A 27,982-nucleotide genomic window follows, 5' to 3' on the forward strand; every position below is an offset into this window, starting at 1 on the left:
GCAGAGCATTGCCAGGATTCTAGCAAGCAGTAACAGGATGAAATTGGGAAGAAAACACAGCCTGGGAGACAGCCTGAATCATCTGTTTTTGCATAAATTCCATGGTCTTACGCACCTGAGTCCACTAGGCAAGGAGTGATCACAATAGCCAGGTTGTGATCCCTAACTAAAGTCAGATGAGGGCTTCCTGAGCACGTAGCCACAGAGCTCATCTGATAATAATGCCAGCGCTTTTTCGTTGGTTGGTTGGTTGGTTTTTGTGAGCCAAACACCACAGCAGCCATTATCCCAGCCTATGTACCCTGAAGACCACCATCCCTATGAGTTCTAGGATCACTTGTCTCCTATCTTAACCTACTGTTAGGTTAGTAGAGTCTATGGAAGAGGAAGTCTGTCTGGGGCCTTGGTAGCCTAAGAAATTCATAGCAGAGATCTCCACATCCAACCCAGAAGGGATGGAGAACAGGCTCTAGGTTAGAGGAGGGCGACAGGAAACACATGTTCAGAGGAAGGAGAAGCGGCTGTTGTATTCCCCCACTCGGGGTCATGGCACCACTGGGCCATACACCATGTTGGAGGGAAGCAGTCCCTTTGCTGGTCTTTGGAACCATTGTTCTCAGTAGGGCAGTATTTGGAATGTGGCCTCCATTCTCAGAAGCCTGGTTCACATGGAGGCGGGCTCCACCAACGCAGAAGCATGGCTCTAACGTGGTATCCGCGCTGGTCAGCCTGTCCTCACTGTGGCCATACTTGAGGAAAATAACTCAGAGGAGGAATCCTAGGCCTTTTTTCTCTGGGTTTCATAGCTTTCTCTTTGGTTGTGCACTGAGGCTGTCCATAAAGCTCTAGTGGAGAGCTCCTCAGCCCTTGCCACAAAGGCTTAGACTGGGAGAGAGAGAACGAGGCTGGCAGAGAGGGAGACAGAGAAAGATGGAGAGGGAGGACCTCTCCTTGGAGAATGAGGATTCAGTGGAGCCAACAGGAACAAGGTACTGTTGCCCAGGGCACAACCCTGTTTAGGTCTTACTCCAACCATGCTCAACCTTTCTTCCAGTCCCTCCCACCCCCCAGTAGTGTATTCATCTTGAATGAGAATTTCATGTTGACATCAGAGCACTCACCATCCAATGCTTCCCTCCAAACCCACCTATGAAGATGGCTCATGTGGGGACTGAATCTTCGGCACAGGAGCCTTTTGTGGGAGATTTCAGATGCAAACCCTAGTGGTGTGCTTTGGCAGATGCAAGAGGACCTGAGATATTCTGGAGTCCAAAGCCTTCGGTAGGAACAGACATTAGGTCTGTTGAAGTGCTCTGCCTAGTTCTTCCTCAGGGAGGACTGTGGAGGCTGTCTTTGTTGGTATTGGTGCTGAATTGGAGAGCTCTCAGGTGTGTGGCTCTGGCCTTTTCTGGCACAGGCTCTCAGATGTTGGCGTGTCCTAGGGAGCACCTCCTGAGTGCCACCTTCTTTTTGTACACCCCTCTCTCCCCAGAGCTGAGGATTCCAGCAGAGGCCAACGTATTTTATGCCAAGAATCCTCACAAAAAATCCAACTTTGTGCTGAGGAAAAGGAGCCTCTCCCAAAAGAATGATGGGTGGATCGAGCCTCAACCTCCCTCTCGTCCTGCAAAGAAGGCTCCTGCCCTCCTGAGGATGCTTGCAAAACCATTCTGTTGCTGTGTGCCTGGGCGGGGCTGAGGCAGACCAGGAATATTTACATTGATTACTATTTTCTTCAAAGTTTGAATCTATAGTTTGCCATTGTCCTTGACCTTGTTTAGTAACACAGTTGTTACTCTATCCTGTATTTGTTGTTTCCATTAATATATTATTATTATTTTAAAATATATATGTTTTTGTTACCTGATCTACTGTGATGATTTGAGTATACTAAATGTAGCAGTGATTCCTAAAGGACACATCCAAACCAACAGGAAGGAATGTTTCATTCTATCAGCAAGAACTTTGGTTTTTAGGAGTTTGGCAGATGGCATTATCTGAGTCAGTTTTCCAATGGGGGCAATGAAGTATCAGCTGTGATGGTACAAACACAAACAAAGACACACAAACACACACAAGAGCACACACACTCACTGAGAGATAGATAGACAGATGGAGTTGGTCTGTGCTGAAATACTTTGGAGACATGGTTCTGATTTCTCCCCTTTTGGAGTATTTTCAATTGCACAAGGTGTCTTGCAAATGAACCCATGTCTGAGGAAGACATGCATGTGTACTTCACATGCCACTTTTCACATAGCAGGAAGGTCATGTAATATTTTTCATGCAGCTGTCTTTTGACTGTGAACCATCCCATGAGGTCAGCTGTGGAATTTTCAACTTGTAGCATCACAATGGGGATCCACTCTTTGGATTTGGGGATATTTCCGATTTTCTTGATTCAGATTGGAATGATATACATATTAGTTTTTGATGAAAATTCTGCATTTGATGGTAATGAATGTCGTGCATCTAGGAATCTGTAGAGTGCAGACAATGAATGGATGCCTACTGTTGTCTGGACTGGTCTGAAAAGTCCTGTAGCATCTGAGCATGTGTGAGGGCTGTACAGGTCTTGCCAAAAGTCCAGGTCAGATGATCCTGCACAAAGCTGAACTCCTAGTGGTCTCCACAACAGTGTAAGGGCCAAGGAGAAACACACTTCCACACAGAAGTTGGGAAGCTACCTTATGAAGGTGATCATAGATACAGGATTATTAATATATCCAGGTTGGCATCTATTATTTTTTTAGCTTTTGACTTTCGCAGCTGTGGGCATCTTGACAACCATCAACTCCCTGTAAGCACAGACAACTCTATAAGAACCTGAGGATAAATTTCCCTGTGCATGTCCCCTTGTGAAACTGCTTAAGCACCGCCTGGTTTACACACAGGTGGAATTTCTAGGTCAAAGTGTGCATGTTTACTTCTTTGACTAAGCACTGCCAGGTGGCTCTTCTGCATAGCTCTACCTGTGGCCAGGATTGTATTATCTAGCTTTCTAACTTTTGCATGTTGAGTAGATACATAGTGGGAGCACACTGTTTTTGTTGGTATTTTTCTTGGTATCTATTCTGATGCTTTTCACTGGGGGATTTTTTCCTGTGAAAATGGGCTTCCTCTACTTGACCTTATTTTCTTCTTTTTAAAATTTTTTCAATGTGACTTTTTAATTTTAGTTTTATTAAAGACATTGCCCCTTGCTTGCATAGTCTATATCTAAAGCACTAGTCCTTGCTCCAAGGCCCAGCTTGCTCTCAGCTGCCCCAGGAGGGGAACAGTCTTTGGCGGTAGACAAGAGACGCCCCTGCAGGGGGCACAAGTGCTTTGGCCCTCTGGTGTCTTGCCAGCAGTGCTTCCCATGCTCACAGAGGGTTTCAGACACTGAGTCAATGGTCCAGGTGGTCTTTTGTTCAGTCTGATCTCAAATTGAGCTCCTCTGAGAGGTCATATTGAAGTCCTTGTGTGTACCTGACCCATCATTTTAAACAATATTCCAAGTTCACTTTTTGTGTGTACGTGGGTTCTGGGGATTGAACCCAGGGCCTTGAGCCTGTGAGGCAAGTGACCTACCTGAGCTACACCCTCAGAGACCCCTGTAAAAGTATTTCCCCTTTGCCTCGGGGTCTAAGTTGCCAAGGCTGACCTCAAACGTTCCTCTTGCCTCAGCCTCCCTGGTGGCTGGCATGACAGGCATGCACCTGGGACTGTCACACTCGAGCCTGTGATGGGAACTCATGTGCATCTGTCCAGGGCTGAGCATGGTTAGGCAGAGCTGTGCTCCAGGCTCCCTGCAGGGCTGTGGAGGCTTCTGCTGCCCAGCAGCCCTGGTGCCATGGCCAGGGCTCCTCCCAGCCGAGGGCAGGCAGCTGCCCATTGCTGTAGGCTGACCTTATTTTCTTCTTATGGCACTCCTCCATTCTCTGGAGTATGTTGTATGGTTTGTCCATTAGGAGTCTAACAGGTCCTCTAGAACCTTCAAACAATTAGTAAAATTCCTGAACAGTAAGTGAGCGCGTGCAGAAATTGGGCTAATATTTTGGGAAGAACAATGTTGGATGATATATTCATGGCTTGAATATATCATCCAACATGAAGTTATATTTTATTACTTACAAAATAATAAAATAATGAAGCAATACCATGGGCTGAGCTAAAATAGATCCTTAGGATCTTAGGCATTCTGTAATAAATCTGTGTCACTTGAAGTATAGAGTTGATCGACTCTGAGTAATGAAACAGAAGTAAAGGTATCAAAGCCAATGATCATCTGTTTCCAATTTTCTGTGATTTGGTTCAAGTGGTAAAGTGGTGATATTTATTAATAATGGATCGAATAGGTTCATAATTGTTTTAGAGTACAATTAGATGCCTTCAAACTTTAGGCTACATGGGCACATTTGAGAACGGTTCCAGCCATTCTCTCATCCTTTGGGTCATTCCCCTCCTATGTCCTGTGAGACATTTTCTATGTGAGGCTTTAAGAAGAAGAAGAGAATATTCTGTAAAGAAAACCTTGTGATCTGTGCAGTATGAAGTTGAATGGATTCATTCAGAAATCAGAAATTCTATTGAAAGATATTTATTGGCATGAGCCAAATAAAACCTATTTTTAGGCATCCTGGTGAAGACAAGGTTTTATCTTTATGTCTCATTTTCTATGTTTTGTTGTTGTTGTTGTTGTTAGAATGAAATTCATATGTTGCCAGACCATTCTATCAGATGTGTAACTAGATGCCATTTAAATTACCCACTTTTACATGGTAGACAGTTTTTAATGAACACTGCCTGTCTGCACCTTTTTTAAAAACAGGACTGGGATCAGAAGCCCAAATACCAATGGTTAGCTGGAACATATTTTTCATTTGGCCTATCTGTCAGTATTCCCTGAGGTCATCTGTGCAATCAGCTTCGTTACTCCTGCTCCCTCACTGGATTTCATAGAAACCATATGCTATGTATGAATCAGGGACACCAATCCCACAACATAGCATTCTTGGAATATCCAAAGTCCCACTTTTCACTTCGCCATGCCTGAGATCAGCAGTAATATTTATCAGCAAATGTGAGATTTTCAAAGATCCAATTCTATGTGCTCCTTTCTCATAGAACCTTAGGCAGGGATATAGCAAACATAAATATTAAGTAAAGTCCATAGTTTTTAAAATGTCATCCATTGAATAGTTGACACATGTCTGAGATACTTTTTATTTTGGAGGAGGTATTATTTAATAGGGAATTCCAACTGCTACCTAATAGTGAAATGAGAAGTCTTGCATCCATTTTATTTTGTTTCTGATGATTTTTATGAGTAAGGGTAAGATACTTCCTTGTTCTGATGCAGATGTTGCCCACTTTTGTGAATGGATGCGGGGTGTCACCTACTACTTGCATATCTGCATATTGGGCTTGACACTGCTATCGTACTTGGTAGTTGGCAAAAAGTCAATACTGAAGTTAAGCTCTTGTGTTCTAGCAGCAGAGCTGAAGATCCTTGATGTGCCACCTTCTGCAATCCATGCTGCTCTCTTCATGTTCCTTATTGACTTCCTGGTGAGGAGCATCATGGTCTCCTGGTCTTGAGAATGGCCAAGCATTGCTCTGTGAATGTGGAAGATGGGCATGTGGAAGGCTCCAGGGAGGAGGGATCATTGAACATGTACTCGAATCCATGTGCCTGTTGAATTACCTGTTTTTTTATTTTTGGGTTTTAAGGGAGACACTGCCCTAAAACACTTCTGTGCAGCTGGGGATGCAGGCTTCTGCTTCACCTTGCAGGAAGCATTAACGAATCCTTTCCAGAAGACATGAGAAGAGAGAAGTGAGCCTCTGGTATCATGCAGGTTCCTTGCATTGCCCATGGGCTAGAAGAGAGAAGAGTTGCTTCATGAGATTTGATCCCCTTTTTCCTGAAAAGTTCCACACAGAGGTGAGTCCCCAGCATGTTTAGAAATCATTTCAGACACCTTTCTGGACGGAATTGAATCAGAGCCCCTGATGATGTGGAAGAGCTAAAGATGGGTTTGCTATGAATTTTCTATTTCATTCATCAGGGCCTGAGTCAAGTCAGTCATTGTGCTGTCAACACATGAGCTGCTGGTCAAATGTGAGGAAGTGGTCTTGCTATATGAAAACACCACCCTGATTCAGTGAGCCAGAGGCAGCCTGCAGTCCCTGTTTTCCTGTAAAGGCAGATTGCTGTGGATGGCCTCTGGCCTCGTCATGCAGCCCTGCTCAGAGTAGGGGATTGAGGGACCAGGCAGATCCCTAGTTCCTTTTGACCTTTATTGCCACTGGGCCACCCCAGGGTCCTTGGACTCTACCTGGTCTTCTGGCCTGGGTCAGGGGATGTGAGGTTTGGAATCCCCCTCTGTGGCAGGATCCCAGCCCCCCAGCCACTTGAGGTCAGCACATCCTTCCCTAATTGTGTTAGAGTTGGAGACTTCTCCCACCCATCCTCATCCATGCTCATCCCACATTTTGTAGCTTGGCACCTGAGGACCTTTATTCATTGACTTAGTTGTTAGTGATGATGGTTACTAAGACTAAGTGACTCTTTCAAGTCACATCACTTGCATGGTAGGGCTAGAGCATGGATCTTCCTAATTGATTTCATGGGACTCTCTCATGGAAACTGTGACTGCTTCCTAAACACACACTCTACATTTGGAGTGTCAAAATTCTTGCCACTGCCTCCTTGGCAAGTGTATCTTGTCTTCTACGTGGGAATTTCACAAATATTTTCCTTTGGTTTGTGGAGGTCATGCAGAAGGGATTTCATTTGAAATAGCCCAAACAAGAAATACCAGTTGTCTTTTTCGCACATGGATGTGTGTAGTGAACACCCCTTTCTGTGTGCTTGCATGAGTTACTCCTTTGAATTTGTTGAAGAATGGTTGGCTGGGGAGCAAGTTAACGAGAGATGGATATCAATGGTTGTCAAGTATTCTGACGTGAAGAATGTATTGAGGATGTGAAGGCTTTTCTAGCCAGTTCCTATGGCTCAGTCAGGGATCAGTCAGAGGATTCTGTCTGGTAGACTCTTTGGCACAGATGTCAAAGTGGCCTGGTCTTACCCTGTCCAGGACTGAATGCTGAGCTTGAGTGGGAGCTTCTTGTCATTTCAAGCATTTCCATGAGTCTGTCCTCTGTTCTCTTGTATCCAAGTGGTTTCTAATAGGAAAGCAGAACAAAAATTGAAAGTATGGTGATTGATTATTTTTACCAATGTTATTTCAATCCACTTTGTTTAATACGAAATTACCTTTATGCTAGTAAGATTTCATATGTGAGGAAATAATGAAAATATTGGGGTTAGGGGATGAGAATATGCAAATCAAACATTTTTGAGCACCAAGACCCGTTTTTTGTTTTTGTTTTTGTTTTTTTTTTATTAACTTAAATAATATTAAGTGCCAGAGGACCACCGCTGCCATTCAGCCTCAACAACCTCCAGGTCCAGCCTCCAGGTGGCCCATTTCACCAGGGTGTGTGGGACCACACTGTCCTGGGATGAGAGAACAGTACCCACGGATGTTGACATCTCACAGAGTAGATATTGCCAGTGACAGTAGGGAGCTATTGGCACATGAGGAAGGGAAGAGCTCTCAGGATGGGAAGAGGGGGCCGCTTCGAGACTCATTGGGTATGGCACGAGGCTGCTGGGTGTGGTGTTGGCCTGGGCCCACTGAGTGGGGCAGATCCGTGGTCTGTGTTTCTGTACGCTCCTCTGTAGCCTGTGTTGGCAGCAGATCAGGGAATTGCGATCAGAAGTGCTCCCAGTAACACAGGCACCAGCCCCCAGAGTGTGTGCCTATCCGTTTCCCCACCTGGCCTGACTTAGTGCCTGTCTTGCCTCAGGGCTGAGACCCTACAATCTCTGATGAGGGTGTCTGTGGTCCAGATCCAACCTGCATGGCCAACATGCTCAGACCTTCAGCTGGGTCCTAGGCTGCTGCAACCAAACTCTGTTAACTGGGTGGCCGACAACAGAGGAAGTGTCTTCCGTTGAGCTCCAGAGGCTCAACACAGTAGGTGTTGGGCTGTCCCAGTGCCATAACCCCTCCCAGGTTTCAAGGGGACTGTCTCCCCAACTCTCCCAGCCCTTGCCCACTCTCCTATTGCTGCCCACGATCTGTGGTTCCCATATGGGCATCCCGCCCTCGCTCCAACCTCACATATCCGGTATCCCCCAGTCTCCCTGGTATCTGGGTCCAGACTCTCCTCTTCCTACAAGAATATCAGATATTGGATTTGGTCCCAGTTGATGCTGTGTTCCATCATGTGAGCTCTTAGCTTCATCACTGTGCAAAGACTCTTTTCCCACGCAAGTTCGCACGACTTTTGGCTGGCTAAGAATTTTCAGGCGACACTTTTCTAATGAGTACACTTTCCTTCCTTCCGATCTCCCACCAGTGAGCATTCCTCGCACCCTTGTCCTAGTTCCTTTATGGCAGTTTCCCTCCTTATGGCTGAGAGGACCTAGTGACCCCTGAATTCACACGTTCTCCTTAATCACCAACACACTGCAGAATTCTCCAGGGGGCCATATATGCTCCTGGAAGTTGGTGTTGGAAATAGTTCTCCATCCATTAATCACTCCCTCACTCACTAATGTCCTTGTGTCCTTGAGAAAGGCTCTCCCTTTCCTGGTTTTCCTGAATAGAAATCCTCTTGCCTCTTGGGTGAATAGGGTTATGGGTTGTGCAGAGGGTGTTGGTCCACTGAGCATCTTAGAGACTGTCCTTTATGGAGCCTAATGATCCTCACTGGGGAATGAGGCCAGGGTCCTAACTGTGGTTAGTTAGAGAGGGAAAGAAGGACAAGGGAAACTCAGATGTCCCTTCATGGCCCCTGGAGTTAGAGGACTTACCCCTTTGCACCTGGGATCAGGAGACCTCATTTCCTCGAGGACACGCACACTCAGACGTTAATCTTGAGTGTGGGTTCCTTTCTGGGGTCCAGGGCTGTTGTTAGCCACCAGGAATGACAGTGCTCTCCATGCTGAGTGGAGCCATTTTTGCCAGGAAAGAGAGCCCATGGTCACGCCTTGTGCAAAGCATCCCACGCCAGGGGCTCCCATGCCTACATTCCTGTCCTGAAAGGAAGCCACTCAGAGGCAAGGTGGGTCCAACCACCTCCCATGTGTTCACTCATCACTGTGTTCCAGCAGTCACCCCAGTGAACAGTCCTGATGGGATTGGATGTGGCTCAGAATGTCACCCTCATGAGCTCTACCCTGCCACAGCTGCAGTTCTGCAGTGGGAGAAACTCAAAACCTCAAAACACATGCACATGAAAGAAAAGAGCAAGAGCCAGAGCCCAAACAGGCCAGGTGTGGCAAAGACAGCTGGAGTGCCTAGGTTGGGACTCAGAATTATGTCAGTGGGGTGGCATTGCTGCTGGCACCAGCATGATAACCGAGAGCCAGCCCTGCTCATTTTGGGGAGCAGTGTGTTGGGGAAGGCAGCAGAAATTGAGAGGCAGGATTGAGTTTGGCCCTAGGAGGAGGTTGGGTAAGAGGCCAGTGTGGGTTGGAGAGCCTGGGCAGATAGACAGAGGCCAGGGCACACCCCAAAGCCTGGAGACTGCACTTGATGTCCAGGGTTGTGAAACACCACTTCCCCTCTTACTCACAACTGAGAGCAAGGGGCATTGATGAGTTCAGTTTGTGTGCGGCTGCATCCAAGGTGGCTCGGCTAGGAACCTCTGTTTCCTTGACTCAGGAGGCTGGGAGTCCAGGCTCCACTGAGGCTCGGCTGGGAGGATCGGAGTCTGAGTTTATGCCTGTGTTCCCTGTAGGATCCATGTTGGCTGAGCCTCAGTGTTTTTGTAATGAGAGGATGGGTGACCGTCATGTCTTTATCACAGGACACACTTGCTAAATGGATTTGTTTGCTCTGAGGAGGAAAGAGAGAGGGGGGAGTGGTGCTGGAGACAGGGATGCAGACAGGGGTCATGGACTTGGCATAACTCAGTCTTGGAGGTGATATCCCATCACCTGTACCCACTTCAATTCCCATGAATCCAGAGGCTGAGCCCCCTTGAGGTGAGGGGTGAACCGGTTCTGGGCAGCAGGATGCTGTGGTACCTCGGAGTCTCTGTGAGACCCCAACACTAGACACACTTGGCCCTTTTGAAATCTTAGGAGAAGCCTTGGGAAGTTGTATGGCAGAGGGGAGCAGCCTCTGCATCTCAGTCCCCTCCAACTTGCCATGGTGTAGAGAGGGAACTGCAGCCACGATGGGACGGACATTGGCCATGTCCCTGTGTGGGACACAGGCCTGATTGAGTTAGGGTGCATTCTTTGTCTCTCCCTTTCTTGTGATTATCCCATCTCTACATTTGTGCTTTAGCCACCTGTGAGTCCCATCTCTGGTTTCAGAGAGAACAGAGGGTGTTATGGGCCAATAGACACAATAAACCCTAGAGATTAGATGCTACCCTACTTTCCAGAAAAGACTGGGCACACCATGAGTTGCACAATGATGGGACCAGGGTCCAAAAGCTGCTGAGAGGGAAGGACTGGTTGTGAATGCATTTTTGAAGGCTCCAAGCTGGAACTCTAGTGGCACCAAGCAGGGCAGATGCTGGTGGGGATGTTTGGGGAGTTGTTGGTGAACACCTGCGCACCTGAGATGGGTAGGCATGGAGGAGAAATCGGCAGCCCATAGGGCTGTTGAAAGTGGTCTTATGTGAAAAGAGGCTCAGGTATGGGCACAGGAAATGACATCATTGCCTTGACAATGGATCAAACAGAACATGGAACCCTGGTATCCAGGCACCCACTTCACTGACCAAGCCATCCGAGCTCACTTGGTTGGAGCCACTGGAGGGAGAAGGATGTTCTCCTGTGGTTGCAGACAATGCCGAGCCTCAGGCTCCCAGGAATCTCAGGGGGGCCAACTAGCCCTTTTGTGGATACACTGGGTGAGGCTTCATCTTAGACGCCAGAGCCTCTGGCGATTGTTGCAGAGGAGCTCAAGAGTAACAGTGAGTAGCACAGGGCAGGTGAGCCCAGCAGGCCCTCTAGTCTGATCCCTGATGAATGGCCCAGGACTCCTATTCTGACTCTGTGTGTGTGTGTGTGTGTGTGTGTGTGTGTGTGTGTGTGTGTTTGTACTGATGGGAACTGTCCCATTGTGCTTTGACTCTAGTGTATTGGCACAAGTCATTTTTCTGTTTGTCACCAATTCCATTTTGAACCCACCATTCTTGGTCCCAACCCAGGGTGAAAATGATCAGAACACGGAGGAGCCCTTCAGGGTTCAGAGCCTTGAACCTTACAGGCAGGACCAGCTTAGGAATGAGCTCCTGCCTGTCATTTGTGGGAGGAACCTACATTTCAGCAGCAACATGGGGTTAATCTCCTGGGATTTCATCCCCACCCAGCAGGTGCTGGATCTCTTGTTCCCAAAACAGCCACCTTCTTCAGTCTTTACTCCTGGTGCCACTCCACATCCTCCAAGGGGACAAGAACCTCAGGTTCTGGATGGATGTTGTAGAATGCCCACAGAGCCAACTGCCAGGCTGGGTGGGGTGCAGTTGCTGGGCTTTGCTGATGTTGTCATCCCCCACAGTTCTTGGAACCTTCTGTGGCAGTGGCATCCAGGACCCCAGCAGCTGTGAGTAGCAGCTCCTCACGGCTTCACTCCAGCGAGCAGGTGGAAGACAGCCGCGTTGTTCACGTCCTCCTAGAGGGACAGAGCCTGAGGGAGACAAAGCGCATCCCGGTAAGCCCGACAGCAGGGCTGCCTCCTGGGTGTCCACACAGTGGAAGGCAGGAGACACAGCCAACCCCAGGGCTATGGTGGGAAATAAAGAAGAGAGAGGTCCGTCTTAAGGGCTTGACCTGAGGAGGGAGAGCATCAGCATGCCCAGCTTCAGTGGTGAGTGGGCCTGTGTATTGTGGGTTTTGCAGGCCAGAAGTGCAGACGGAAGTGCTGTGGACAGATGAAGGCAGAGATATGTCCAGGGTGCAGGCTGCAGTGCCTAGAACTTGGTATTCTCAATGAGTGAAGTTGGAGCAGAGGAGGTGGCAGTGACTTGTCACATGTGTAGGAGGGGATGTGTTCCTGGTGGCAGGGAAGAGAACCTCCTTAGCATGACTAGGTGTAGGAATTTGGGGTCGGGATCACCTGGGGGGTCATGCCAAAGCTTCGGAATGTTAGGCTTTGCATGTATGTAAATACGGAGCTAAAGGGGTTCTTGGCAGAATTTCTATGGATGTGCAGTAGACACGCTAATGCTGCAGGTGTCCAGCTGCAGAGGAGACATGTTCAGTGACTGCCAGTGCTGAGTCAAGTACATCATTACAACCAGACCCGCACCGAGCTTCCAGAGGCCAGGGCCTCTCAAAGCTATCATGAAGCACTCAAGTGCACACTCTTGTATCTGAGTCTGTTTTGTGTCGTGGCAGTCAGGACCCAAATTTTCAGTGCATCTGCCTCTTGCACCCACAAAGGCAGCCTGCATCCCAGATCACACTTGGTGCGCAGATCCCTGGCCCATTGCTCTCATCTCAGTGAGATGAGAGTGTGTCTGTGCATAGGCAGTTTGGTCCTTTGACATGAGTGGAATGTGGCTCCCCAGGGGGAGGGGAGATGGCAGGTACAGGCAGATATTTGTACCAGGATTGTTCTAGTAGCACATTGCAAGAACCCAGGTGGTATATGGAGGACACACTCAGGTAGCAGGATAACAAGATTGTGCCCTTGTATATGTAGCTGAGATTTCTCCTGAATGTTTGACCACAGTCTTCTGGGTAGCTCTTCTAAAAGCCATTCTCTGATGACATTTGTCCCACCCTGATCCAGGTGACCTTTCAGGAGACGGTGACAAGCCTCATCTGCAGGGCCTTGGACCAAAATTTGTTGCAGCATGAGGATGTGGACAACTTTGAGCTGCTGTATATGATGTCTGAGGATGAGAGTAAGTAGGACAATCAGACAGTGGGGAGACATGATCCACAGTGGGCTCAGGATAACTGACAGCCAAGAGAAAGTGGGCCTTGGCCCCAAAATACCAAAGTGTGATGGGCCTGGCGGAGACTCTCAGGGGTTGTGGGTGTTTTGTGGTATAATCCTTGAGTGCCACCTAACAATTCTCTCCACTTCGCTCTGCAGAAATCAAGGTCTCTGACCACTCACTCGTGTGTCTGTCCATGAATCTGGGAATACAATATTTCATGGTGAGGAAACGCCCCCAGGTCAAGGGAAAGGAGGTAAACACCTACCTTATTCAAGCTGTGCATGTGCTGCCATTCCACTCCGACCTGAGGAAATAAGAAGCCTCAGCACCTGGACATATTTGCTGGAAGCCCATAGAGCCAACTGACAGTCTGGGGTGGCTTTCTGTTTCTGGGTTTGCTGATGTTCCATCCCCCACAGTTCTCAGAATCAACCTGCAAGTCCTCCAGGCCGCTTTCCCACAAGCAGGTGGGAGACACCTGCTTAATTCGTGTCCACTTAGAAACACAAAGTCCAGAGATGGCCAAGAGTGTTCTGGTAAGCCTGGGAGCAGGGGTGTCCCGTGGTGCTTACACCTGGGTGGGGAGCAGACACTGGTACAATACCATGGACTACTCATGCCCTCTTGAATTTGGAGCTTCTGGATGATCAGGAGGATAGATGGGAATCAAGAAGGGAGAGGTGAGTGTGAAGGGCTGGAGCTGAGATGAGCGAGTGCAGCAGCTTGTCCACTGCCATGTCTGAGGGAGTCTGTGTGTCAGGTGGCAGCATGCAGTCCAGAAGGGCAGGGACAGGTATGGGTGACAGATGAGAATAGGACAGGAACTAGGTTGCAGGTTCCCTTGTATGGGATGCTGACGTCTATGGAGGAGGACAGCAGTGTGAGGTTCTCCATGTTCCTTGAATAAGGAGCTGAGAGAGTCTCTCTGCAGAGTCGATATGGATGTGGAGCAAGCACACTAAATGTCCAGGTAACCCAATGACCACCCTTGCCGGATGAGGTGCCCTCCTACATCCCAGCCAGCACTGAGCCTCTGGAGGCCAGGAGCTCTCGTGGCTATCTTTCAGCTCTCCTGTGTGTGGTCATGTTCCTGGGTCTGTTTTTGGCCCTGGCAATCCAGACCAAAGCCTCTAGGTTTTGTGCCTAGGCCATTCCCAATGCCGCCTGCATCCTCGGGCAGACCTGGGATCTTGGAGGCTATTGTCCCATTCCTCCCAACTTGTGGGATGAGATTGCATCTGTATGCAGGTAGTGGGGTCCTTTCACTCCGAGAGGAGTGCAGCTCCACAAAGAGCAATGGCAGGCCCAGGAAGTCCTATGTACAAGGATTGGGCTAGTAGCCTGTGGGAAGAGCCCACACGATGAGCAGGAGGTCAGCCTCGGGTAGTAGGGTCATGGATGTTGCCCTTGTATTTAGAGTGGAGGTGCCTCCAGAATGCCCCTGCCCACTGTCCTTGAGTAGTCACTTCAAGGCCCATTTCCTGAAGGCCTGTCTCCCATGCTGCTCCAGGTGACCTGCCACGATAGGGCTCCTGTCGTCATCCGCAGCGCCCTCGACCTACACTTCCTTACTGAGGAGAATCCAGAGGATTATGAGCTGGGCCAAATCATCTCTCGCCGTCAGAGTAAGTGAGACAATCAGATAGCAGAGAGCAAGGGTCAGGATGTGGACTCAGGTCAACTCTTAGCAACAAAGAGTAGTCTCTGACCCCCAAGAACACTCCAACAGGTGTGTTGGGTTCGTGCACAAAGCCAACTGCACTTCTGCTGGTGGAAGGTCTTGAGGTCCAATGGTATACCCCGGTGGATATTGCAGCTCCCCACCAGGTGCCCTCCCCTGGACATGAACAGGCATCCAAAGCTGACATCTTTGAGGAGTGAGGAGGAAAGCCTCTCTCCAGGAGCAGTGTGTTTTCATGGTCTGGGATAGGAGTGGTTTCAAAGGAACATGGGAATGCATGGGCTAAAGAGGGAACTGGCATTTTGTGGACTGAAGCAGTACTATTGAAAGCCTTCTGTGTGACCAAAAAACCACTGCCTGGGCAGAGCATTGCCAGGATTCTAGCAAGCAGTAACAGGATGAAATTGGGAAGAAAACACAGCCTGGGAGACAGCCTGAAACATCTGTTTTTGCATAAATTCCATGGTCTTACGCACCTGAGTCCACTAGGCAAGGAGTGATCACAATAGCCAGGTTGTGATCCCTAACTAAAGTCAGATGAGGGCTTCCTGAGCACGTAGCCACAGAGCTCATCTGATAATAATGCCAGCGCTTTTTCGTTGGTTGGTTGGTTGGTTTTTGTGAGCCAAACACCACAGCAGCCATTATCCCAGCCTATGTACCCTGAAGACCACCATCCCTATGAGTTCTAGGATCACTTGTCTCCTATCTTAACCTACTGTTAGGTTAGTAGAGTCTATGGAAGAGGAAGTCTGTCTGGGGCCTTGGTAGCCTAAGAAATTCATAGCAGAGATCTCCACATCCAACCCAGAAGGGATGGAGAACAGGCTCTAGGTTAGAGGAGGGCGACAGGAAACACATGTTCAGAGGAAGGAGAAGCGGCTGTTGTATTCCCCCACTCGGGGTCATGGCACCACTGGGCCATACACCATGTTGGAGGGAAGCAGTCCCTTTGCTGGTCTTTGGAACCATTGTTCTCAGTAGGGCAGTATTTGGAATGTGGCCTCCATTCTCAGAAGCCTGGCTCACATGGAGGCGGGCTCCACCAATGCAGAAGCATGGCTCTAACGTGGTATCCGTGCTGGTCAGCCTGTCCTCACTGTGGCCATACTTGAGGAAAATAACTCAGAGGAGGAATCCTAGGCCTTTTTTCTCTGGGTTTCATAGCTTTCTCTTTGGTTGTGCACTGAGGCTGTCCATAACGCTCTAGTGTGTGGCAGTGGAGAGCTCCTCAGCCCTTGCCACAAAGGCATAGACTGGGAGAGAGAGAACGAGGCTGGCAGAGAGGGAGAGAGAGAAAGATGGAGAGGGAGGACCTCTCCTTGGAGAATGAGGATTCAGTGGAGCCAACAGGAACAAGGTACTGTTGCCCAGGGCACAACCCTGTTTAGGTCTTACTCCAACCATTCTCAACCTTTCTTCCAGTCCCTCCCACCCCCCAGTAGTGTATTCATCTTGAATGAGAATTTCATGTTGACATCAGAGCACTCACCATCCAATGCTTCCCTCCAAACCCACCTATGAAGATGGCTCATGTGGGGACTGAATCTTCGGCACAGGAGCCTTTTGTGGGAGATTTCAGATGCAAACCCTAGTGGTGTGCTTTGGCAGATGCAAGAGGACCTGAGATATTCTGGAGTCCAAAGCCTTCGGTAGGAACAGACATTAGGTCTGTTGAAGTGCTCTGCCTAGTTCTTCCTCAGGGAGGACTGTGGAGGCTGTCTTTGTTGGTATTGGTGCTGAATTGGAGAGCTCTCAGGTGTGTGGCTCTGGCCTTTTCTGGCACAGGCTCTCAGATGTTGGCATGTCCTAGGGAGCACCTCCTGAGTGCCACCTTCTTTTTGTACACCCCTCTCTCCCCAGAGCTGAGGATTCCAGCAGAGGCCAACATATTTTATGCCAAGAATCCTCACAAAAAATCCAACTTTGTGCTGAGGAAAAGGAGCCTCTCCCAAAAGAATGATGGGTGGATCGAGCCTCAACCTCCCTCTCGTCCTGCAAAGAAGGCTCCTGCCCTCCTGAGGATGCTTGCAAAACCATTCTGTTGCTGTGTGCCTGGGCGGGGCTGAGGCAGCCCAGGAATATTTACATTGATTACTATTTTCTTCAAAGTTTGAATCTATAGTTTGCCATTGTCCTTGACCTTGTTTAGTAACACAGATGTTACTCTATCCTGTATTTGTTGTTTCCATTAATATATTATTATTATTTTAAAATATATATGTTTTTGTTACCTGATCTACTGTGATGATTTGAGTATACTAAATGTAGCAGTGATTCCTAAAGGACACATCCAAACCAACAGGAAGGAATGCTTCATTCTATCAGCAAGAACTTTGGTTTTTAGGAGTTTGGCAGATGGCATTATCTGAGTCAGTTTTCCAATGGGGGCAATGAAGTATCAGCTATGATGGTACAAACACAAACAAAGACACACAAACACACACAAGAGCACACACACTCACTGAGAGATAGATAGACAGATGGAGTTGGTCTCTGCTGAAATACTTTGGAGACATGGTTCTGATTTCTCCCCTTTTGGAGTATTTTCAATTGCACAAGGTGTCTTGCAAATGAACCCATGTCTGAGGAAGACATGCATGTGTACTTCACATGCCACTTTTCACATAGCAGGAAGGTCATGTAATATTTTTCATGCAGCTGTCTTTTGACTGTGAACCATCCCATGAGGTCAGCTGTGGAATTTTCAACTTGTAGCATCACAATGGGGATCCACTCTTTGGATTTGGGGATATTTCCGATTTTCTTGATTCAGATTGGAATGATATATATATTAGTTTTTGATGAAAATTCTGCATTTGATGGTAATGAATGTCGTGCATCTAGGAATCTGTAGAGTGCAGACAATGAATGGATGCCTACTGTTGTCTGGACTGGTCTGAAAAGTCCTGTAGCATCTGAGCATGTGTGAGGGCTGTACAGGACTTGCCAAAAGCCCAGGTCAGATGATCCTGCACAAAGCTGAACTCCTAGTGGTCTCCACAACAGTGTAAGGGCCAAGGAGAAACACACTTCCACACAGAAGTTGGGAAGCTACCTTATGAAGGTGATCATAGATACGGGATTATTAATATATCCAGGTTGGCATCTATTATTTTTTTAGCTTTTGACTTTCGCAGCTGTGGGCATCTTGACAACCATCAACTCCCTGTAAGCACAGACAACTCTATAAGAACCTGAGGATAAATTTCCCTGTGCATGTCCCCTTGTGAAACTGCTTAAGCACCGCCTGGTTTACACACAGGTGGAATTTCTAGGTCAAAGTGTGCATGTTTACTTCTTTGACTAAGCACTGCCAGGTGGCTCTTCTGCATAGCTCTACCTGTGGCCAGGATTGTATTATCTAGCTTTCTAACTTTTGCATGTTGAGTAGATACATAGTGGGAGCACACTGTTTTTGTTGGTATTTTTCTTGGTATCTATTCTGATGCTTTTCACTGGGGGATTTTTTCCTGTGAAAATGGGCTTCCTCTACTTGACCTTATTTTCTTCTTTTTAAAATTTTTTCAATGTGACTTTTTTAATTTTAGTTTTATTAAAGACATTGCCCCTTGCTTGCATAGTCTATATCTAAAGCACTAGTCCTTGCTCCAAGGCCCAGCTTGCTCTCAGCTGCCCCAGGAGGGGAACAGTCTTTGGCGGTAGACAAGAGACGCCCCTGCAGGGGGCACAAGTGCTTTGGCCCTCTGGTGTCTTGCCAGCAGTGCTTCCCATGCTCACAGAGGGTTTCAGACACTGAGTCAATGGTCCAGGTGGTCTTTTGTTCAGTCTGATCTCAAATTGAGCTCCTCTGAGAGGTCATATTGAAGTCCTTGTGTGTACCTGACCCATCATTTTAAACAATATTCCAAGTTCACTTTTTGTGTGTACGTGGGTTCTGGGGATTGAACCCAGGGCCTTGAGCCTGTGAGGCAAGTGACCTACCTGAGCTACACCCTCAGAGACCCCTGTAAAAGTATTTCCCCTTTGCCTCGGGGTCTAAGTTGCCAAGGCTGACCTCAAACGTTCCTCTTGCCTCAGCCTCCCTGGTGGCTGGCATGACAGGCATGCACCTGGGACTGTCACACTCCAGCCTGTGATGGGAACTCATGTGCATCTGTCCAGGGCTGAGCATGGTTAGGCAGAGCTGTGCTCCAGGCTCCCTGCAGGGCTGTGGAGGCTTCTGCTGCCCAGCAGCCCTGGTGCCATGGCCAGGGCTCCTCCCAGCCGAGGGCAGGCAGCTGCCCATTGCTGTAGGCTGACCTTATTTTCTTCTTATGGCACTCGTCCGTTCTCTGGAGTATGTTGTATGGTTTGTCCATTAGGAGTCTAACAGGTCCTCTAGAACCTTCAAACAATTAGTAAAATTCCTGAACAGTAAGTGAGCGCGCGCAGAAATTGGGCTAATATTTTGGGAAGAACAATGTTGGATGATATATTCATGGCTTGAATATATCATCCAACATGAAGTTATTTTTTATTACTTACAAAATAATAAAATAATGAAGCAATACCATGGGCTGAGCTAAAATAGATCCTTAGGATCTTAGGCATTCTGTAATAAATCTGTGTCACTTGAAGTATAGAGTTGATCGACTCTGAGTAATGAAACAGAAGTAAAGGTATCAAAGCCAATGATCATCTGTTTCCAATTTTCTGTGATTTGGTTCAAGTGGTAAAGTGGTGATATTTATTAATAATGGATCGAATAGGTTCATAATTGTTTTAGAGTACAATTAGATGCCTTCAAACTTTAGGCTACATGGGCACATTTGAGAACGGTTCCAGCCATTCTCTCATCCTTTGGGTCATTCCCCTCCTATGTCCTGTGAGACATTTTCTATGTGAGGCTTTAAGAAGAAGAAGAGAATATTCTGTAAAGAAAACCTTGTGATCTGTGCAGTATGAAGTTGAATGGATTCATTCAGAAATCAGAAATTCTATTGAAAGATATTTATTGGCATGAGCCAAATAAAACCTATTTTTAGGCATCCTGGTGAAGACAAGGTTTTATCTTTATGTCTCATTTTCTATGTTTTGTTGTTGTTGTTGTTGTTAGAATGAAATTCATATGTTGCCAGACCATTCTATCAGATGTGTAACTAGATGCCATTTAAATTACCCACTTTTACATGGTAGACAGTTTTTAATGAACACTGCCTGTCTGCACCTTTTTTAAAAACAGGACTGGGATCAGAAGCCCAAATACCAATGGTTAGCTGGAGCATATTTTTCATTTGGCCTATCTGTCAGTATTCCCTGAGGTCATCTGTGCAATCAGCTTCGTTACTCCTGCTCCCTCACTGGATTTCATAGAAACCATATGCTATGTATGAATCAGGGACACCAATCCCACAACATAGCATTCTTGGAATATCTAAAGTCCCACTTTTCACTTCGCCATGCCTGAGATCAGCAGTAATATTTATCAGCAAATGTGAGATTTTCAAAGATCCAATTCTATGTGCTCCTTTCTCATAGGGCCTTAGGCAGGGATATAGCATACATAAATATTAAGTAAAGTCCATAGTTTTTAAAATGTCATCCATTGAATAGTTGACACATGTCTGAGATACTTTTTATTTTGGAGGAGGTATTATTTAATAGGGAATTCCAACAGCTACCTAATAGTGAAATGAGAAGTCTTGCATCCATTTTATTTTGTTTCTGATGATTTTTATGAGTAAGGGTAAGATACTTCCTTGTTCTGATGCAGATGTTGCCCACTTTTGTGAATGGATGCGGGGTGTCACCTACTACTTGCATATCTGCATATTGGGCTTGACACTGCTATCGTACTTGGTAGTTGGCAAAAAGTCAATACTGAAGTTAAGCTCTTGTGTTCTAGCAGCAGAGCTGAAGATCCTTGATGTGCCACCTTCTGCAATCCATGCTGCTCTCTTCATGTTCCTTATTGACTTCCTGGTGAGGAGCATCATGGTCTCCTGGTCTTGAGAATGGCCAAGCATTGCTCTGTGAATGTGGAAGATGGGCATGTGGAAGGCTCCAGGGAGGAGGGATCATTGAACATGTACTCGAATCCATGTGCCTGTTGAATTACCTGTTTTTTTATTTTTGGGTTTTAAGGGAGACACTGCCCTAAAACACTTCTGTGCAGCTGGGGATGCAGGCTTCTGCTTCACCTTGCAGGAAGCATTAACGAATCCTTTCCAGAAGACATGAGAAGAGAGAAGTGAGCCTCTGGTATCATGCAGGTTCCTTGCATTGCCCATGGGCTAGAAGAGAGAAGAGTTGCTTCATGAGATTTGATCCCCTTTTTCCTGAAAAGTTCCACACAGAGGTGAGTCCCCAGCATGTTTAGAAATCATTTCAGACACCTTTCTGGACGGAATTGAATCAGAGCCCCTGATGATGTGGAAGAGCTAAAGATGGGTTTGCTATGAATTTTCTATTTCATTCATCAGGGCCTGAGTCAAGTCAGTCATTGTGCTGTCAACACATGAGCTGCTGGTCAAATGTGAGGAAGTGGTCTTGCTTTATGAAAACACCACCCTGATTCAGTGAGCCAGAGGCAGCCTGCAGTCCCTGTTTTCCTGTAAAGGCAGATTGCTGTGGATGGCCTCTGGCCTCGTCATGCAGCCCTGCTCAGAGTAGGGGATTGAGGGACCAGGCAGATCCCTAGTTCCTTTTGACCTTTATTGCCATTGGGCCACCCCAGGGTCCTTGGACTCTACCTGGTCTTCTGGCCTGGGTCAGGGGATGTGAGGTTTGGAATCCCCCTCTGTGGCAGGATCCCAGCCCCCCAGCCACTTGAGGTCAGCACATCCTTCCCTAATTGTGTTAGAGTTGGAGACTTCTCCCACCCATCCTCATCCATGCTCATCCCACATTTTGTAGCTTGGCACCTGAGGACCTTTATTCATTGACTTAGTTGTTAGTGATGATGGTTACTAAGACTAAGTGACTCTTTCAAGTCACATCACTTGCATGGTAGGGCTAGAGCATGGATCTTCCTAATTGATTTCATGGGACTCTCTCATGGAAACTGTGACTGCTTCCTAAACACACACTCTACATTTGGAGTGTCAAAATTCTTGCCACTGCCTCCTTGGCAAGTGTATCTTGTCTTCTACGTGGGAATTTCACAAATATTTTCCTTTGGTTTGTGGAGGTCATGCAGAAGGGATTTCATTTGAAATAGCCCAAACAAGAAATACCAGTTGTCTTTTTCGCACATGGATGTGTGTAGTGAACACCCCTTTCTGTGTGCTTGCATGAGTTACTCCTTTGAATTTGTTGAAGAATGGTTGGCTGGGGAGCAAGTTAACGAGAGATGGATATCAATGGTTGTCAAGTATTCTGACGTGAAGAATGTATTGAGGATGTGAAGGCTTTTCTAGCCAGTTCCTATGGCTCAGTCAGGGATCAGTCAGAGGATTCTGTCTGGTAGACTCTTTGGCACAGATGTCAAAGTGGCCTGGTCTTACCCTGTCCAGGACTGAATGCTGAGCTTGAGTGGGAGCTTCTTGTCATTTCAAGCATTTCCATGAGTCTGTCCTCTGTTCTCTTGTATCCAAGTGGTTTCTAATAGGAAAGCAGAACAAAAATTGAAAGTATGGTGATTGATTATTTTTACCAATGTTATTTCAATCCACTTTGTTTAATACGAAATTACCTTTATGCTAGTAAGATTTCATATGTGAGGAAATAATGAAAATATTGGGGTTAGGGAATGAGAATATGCAAATCAAACATTTTTGAGCACCAAGACCCGTTTTTTGTTTTAGTTTTTGTTTTTTTTTTTTAACTTAAATAATATTAAGTGCCAGAGGACCACCGCTGCCATTCAGCCTCAACAACCTCCAGGTCCAGCCTCCAGGTGGCCCATTTCACCAGGGTGTGTGGGACCACACTGTCCTGGGATGAGAGAACAGTACCCACGGATGTTGACATCTCACAGAGTAGATATTGCCAGTGACAGTAGGGAGCTATTGGCACATGAGGAAGGGAAGAGCTCTCAGGATGGGAAGAGGGGGCCGCTTCGAGACTCATTGGGTATGGCACGAGGCTGCTGGGTGTGGTGTTGGCCTGGGCCCACTGAGTGGGGCAGATCCGTGGTCTGTGTTTCTGTACCCTCCTCTGTAGCCTGTGTTGGCAGCAGATCAGGGAATTGCGATCAGAAGTGCTCCCAGTAACACAGGCACCAGCCCCCAGAGTGTGTGCCTATCCGTTTCCCCACCTGGCCTGACTTAGTGCCTGTCTTGCCTCAGGGCTGAGACCCTACAATCTCTGATGAGGGTGTCTGTGGTCCAGATCCAACCTGCATGGCCAACATGCTCAGACCTTCAGCTGGGTCCTAGGCTGCTGCAACCAAACTCTGTTAACTGGGTGGCCGACAACAGAGGAAATGTCTTCCGTTGAGCTCCAGAGGCTCAACACAGTAGGTGTTGGGCTGTCCCAGTGCCATAACCCCTCCCAGGTTTCAAGGGGACTGTCTCCCCAACTCTCCCAGCCCTTGCCCACTCTCCTATTGCTGCCCACGATCTGTGGTTCCCATATGGGCATCCCGCCCTGGCTCCAACCTCACATATCCGGTATCCCCCAGTCTCCCTGGTATCTGGGTCCAGACTCTCCTCTTCCTACAAGAATATCAGATATTGGATTTGGTCCCAGTTGATGCTGTGTTCCATCATGTGAGCTCTTAGCTTCATCACTGTGCAAAGACTCTTTTCCCACACAAGTTCGCACGACTTTTGGCTGGCTAAGAATTTTCAGGCGACACTTTTCTAATGAGTACACTTTCCTTCCTTCCGATCTCCCACCAGTGAGCATTCCTCGCACCCTTGTCCTAGTTCCTTTATGGCAGTTTCCCTCCTTATGGCTGAGAGGACCTAGTGACCCCTGAATTCACACGTTCTCCTTAATCACCAACACACTGCAGAATTCTCCAGGGGGCCATATATGCTCCTGGAAGTTGGTGTTGGAAATAGTTCTCCATCCATTAATCACTCCCTCACTCACTAATGTCCTTGTGTCCTTGAGAAAGGCTCTCCCTTTCCTGGTTTTCCTGAATAGAAATCCTCTTGCCTCTTGGGTGAATAGGGTTATGGGTTGTGCAGAGGGTGTTGGTCCACTGAGCATCTTAGAGACTGTCCTTTATGGAGCCTAATGATCCTCACTGGGGAATGAGGCCAGGGTCCTAACTGTGGTTAGTTAGAGAGGGAAAGAAGGACAAGGGAAACTCAGATGTCCCTTCATGGCCCCTGGAGTTAGAGGACTTACCCCTTTGCACCTGGGATCAGGAGACCTCATTTCCTCGAGGACATGCACACTCAGACGTTAATCTTGAGTGTGGGTTCCATTCTGGGGTCCAGGGCTGTTGTTAGCCACCAGGAATGACAGTGCTCTCCATGCTGAGTGGAGCCATTTTTGCCAGGAAAGAGAGCCCATGGTCACGCCTTGTGCAAAGCATCCCACGCCAGGGGCTCCCATGCCTACATTCCTGTCCTGAAAGGAAGCCACTCAGAGGCAAGGTGGGTCCAACCACCTCCCATGTGTTCACTCATCACTGTGTTCCAGCAGTCACCCCAGTGAACAGTCCTGATGGGATTGGATGTGGCTCAGAATGTCACCCTCATGAGCTCTACCCTGCCACAGCTGCAGTTCTGCAGTGGGAGAAACTCAAAACCTCAAAACACATGCACATGAAAGAAAAGAGCAAGAGCCAGAGCCCAAACAGGCCAGGTGTGGCAAAGACAGCTGGAGTTCCTAGGTTGGGACTCAGAATTATGTCAGTGGGGTGGCATTGCTGCTGGCACCAGCATGATAACCGAGAGCCAGCCCTGCTCATTTTGGGGAGCAGTGTGTTGGGGAAGGCAGCAGAAATTGAGAGGCAGGATTGAGTTTGGCCCTAGGAGGAGGTTGGGTAAGAGGCCAGTGTGGGTTGGAGAGCCTGGGCAGATAGACAGAGGCCAGGGCACACCCCAAAGCCTGGAGACTGCACTTGATGTCCAGGGTTGTGAAACACCACTTCCCCTCTTACTCACAACTGAGAGCAAGGGGCATTGATGAGTTCAGTTTGTGTGCGGCTGCATCCAAGGTGGCTCGGCTAGGAACCTCTGTTTCCTTGACTCAGGAGGCTGGGAGTCCAGGCTCCACTGAGGCTCAGCTGGGAGGATCGGAGTCTGAGTTTATGCCTGTGTTCCCTGTAGGATCCATGTTGGCTGAGCCTCAGTGTTTTTGTAATGAGAGGATGGGTGACCGTCATGTCTTTATCACAGGACACACTTGCTAAATGGATTTGTTTGCTCTGAGGAGGAAAGAGAGAGGGGGGAGTGGTGCTGGAGACAGGGATGCAGACAGGGGTCATGGACTTGGCATAACTCAGTCTTGGAGGTGATATCCCATCACCTGTACCCACTTCAATTCCCATGAATCCAGAGGCTGAGCCCCCTTGAGGTGAGGGGTGAACCGGTTCTGGGCAGCAGGATGCTGTGGTACCTCGGAGTCTCTCTGAGACCCCAACACTAGACACACTTGGCCCTTTTGAAATCTTAGGAGAAGCCTTGGGAAGTTGTATGGCAGAGGGGAGCAGCCTCTGCATCTCAGTCCCCTCCAACTTGCCATGGTGTAGAGAGGGAACTGCAGCCACGATGGGACGGACATTGGCCATGTCCCTGTGTGGGACACAGGCCTGATTGAGTTAGGGTGCATTCTTTGTCTCTCCCTTTCTTGTGATTATCCCATCTCTACATTTGTGCTTTAGCCACCTGTGAGTCCCATCTCTGGTTTCAGAGAGAACAGAGGGTGTTATGGGCCAATAGACACAATAAACCCTAGAGATTAGATGCTACCCTACTTTCCAGAAAAGACTGGGCACACCATGAGTTGCACAATGATGGGACCAGGGTCCAAAAGCTTCTGAGAGGGAAGGACTGGTTGTGAATGCATTTTTGAAGGCTCCAAGCTGGAACTCTAGTGGCACCAAGCAGGGCAGATGCTGGTGGGGATGTTTGGGGAGTTGTTGGTGAACACCTGCGCACCTGAGATGGGTAGGCATGGAGGAGAAATCGGCAGCCCATAGGGCTGTTGAAAGTGGTCTTATGTGAAAAGAGGCTCAGGTATGGGCACAGGAAATGACATCATTGCCTTGACAATGGATCAAACAGAACATGGAACCCTGGTATCCAGGCACCCACTTCACTGACCAAGCCATCCGAGCTCACTTGGTTGGAGCCACTGGAGGGAGAAGGATGTTCTCCTGTGGTTGCAGACAATGCCGAGCCTCAGGCTCCCAGGAATCTCAGGGGGGCCAACTAGCCCTTTTGTGGATACACTGGGTGAGGCTTCATCTTAGACGCCAGAGCCTCTGGCGATTGTCGCAGAGGAGCTCAAGAGTAACAGTGAGTAGCACAGGGCAGGTGAGCCCAGCAGGCCCTCTAGTCTGATCCCTGATGAATGGCCCAGGACTCCTATTCTGACTCTGTGTGTGTGTGTGTGTGTGTGTGTGTGTGTGTGTGTGTGTGTTTGTACTGATGGGAACTGTCCCATTGTGCTTTGACTCTAGTGTATTGGCACAAGTCATTTTTCTGTTTGTCACCATTTCCATTTTGAACCCACCATTCTTGGTCCCAACCCAGGGTGAAAATGATCAGAACACGGAGGAGCCCTTCAGGGTTCAGAGCCTTGAACCTTACAGGCAGGACCAGCTTAGGAATGAGCTCCTGCCTGTCATTTGTGGGAGGAACCTACATTTCAGCAGCAACATGGGGTTAATCTCCTGGGATTTCATCCCCACCCAGCAGGTGCTGGATCTCTTGTTCCCAAAACAGCCACCTTCTTCAGTCTTTACTCTGGTGCCACTCCACATCCTCCAAGGGGACAAGAACCCCAGGTTCTGGATGGATGTTGTAGAATGCCCACAGAGCCAACTGCCAGGCTGGGTGGGGTGCAGTTGCTGGGCTTTGCTGATGTTGTCATCCCCCACAGTTCTTGGAACCTTCTGTGGCAGTGGCATCCAGGACCCCAGCAGCTGTGAGTAGCAGCTCCTCACTGCTTCACTCCAGCGAGCAGGTGGAAGACAGCCGCGTTGTTCACGTCCTCCTAGAGGGACAGAGCCTGAGGGAGACAAAGCGCATCCCGGTAAGCCCGACAGCAGGGCTGCCTCCTGGGTGTCCACACAGTGGAAGGCAGGAGACACAGCCAACCCCAGGGCTATGGTGGGAAATAAAGAAGAGAGAGGTCCGTCTTAAGGGCTTGACCTGAGGAGGGAGAGCATCAGCATGCCCAGCTTCAGTGGTGAGTGGGCCTGTGTATTGTGGGTTTTGCAGGCCAGAAGTGCAGACGGAAGTGCTGTGGACAGATGAAGGCAGAGATATGTCCAGGGTGCAGGCTGCAGTGCCTAGAACTTGGTATTCTCAATGAGTGAAGTTGGAGCAGAGGAGGTGGCAGTGACTTGTCACATGTGTAGGAGGGGATGTGTTCCTGGTGGCAGGGAAGAGAACCTCCTTAGCATGACTAGGTGTAGGAATTTGGGGTCGGGATCACCTGGGGGGTCATGCCAAAGCTTCGGAATGTTAGGCTTTGCATGTAGGTAAATACGGAGCTAAAGGGGTTCTTGGCAGAATTTCTATGGATGTGCAGTAGACACGCTAATGCTGCAGGTGTCCAGCTGCAGAGGAGACATGTTCAGTGACTGCCAGTGCTGAGTCAAGTACATCATTACAACCAGACCCGCACCGAGCTTCCAGAGGCCAGGGCCTCTCAAAGCTATCATGAAGCACTCAAGTGCACACTCTTGTATCTGAGTCTGTTTTGTGTCGTGGCAGTCAGGACCCAAATTTTCAGTGCATCTGCCTCTTCCACCCACAAAGGCAGCCTGCATCCCAGATCACACTTGGTGCGCAGATCCCTGGCCCATTGCTCTCATCTCAGTGAGATGAGAGTGTGTCTGTGCATAGGCAGTTTGGTCCTTTGACATGAGTGGAATGTGGCTCCCCAGGGGGAGGGGAGATGGCAGGTACAGGCAGATATTTGTACCAGGATTGTTCTAGTAGCACATTGCAAGAACCCAGGTGGTATATGGAGGACACACTCAGGTAGCAGGATAACAAGATTGTGCCCTTGTATATGTAGCTGAGATTTCTCCTGAATGTTTGACCACAGTCTTCTGGGTAGCTCTTCTAAAAGCCATTCTCTGATGACATTTGTCCCACCCTGATCCAGGTGACCTTTCAGGAGACGGTGACAAGCCTCATCCGCAGGGCCTTGGACCAAAATTTGTTGCAGCATGAGGATGTGGACAACTTTGAGCTGCTGTATATGATGTCTGAGGATGAGAGTAAGTAGGACAATCAGACAGTGGGGAGACAT

This window comes from Urocitellus parryii, chromosome Y (genome assembly GCF_045843805.1).
Source record: "Urocitellus parryii isolate mUroPar1 chromosome Y, mUroPar1.hap1, whole genome shotgun sequence".
In the NCBI taxonomy this organism is placed as follows: Eukaryota; Metazoa; Chordata; class Mammalia; order Rodentia; family Sciuridae; genus Urocitellus; species Urocitellus parryii.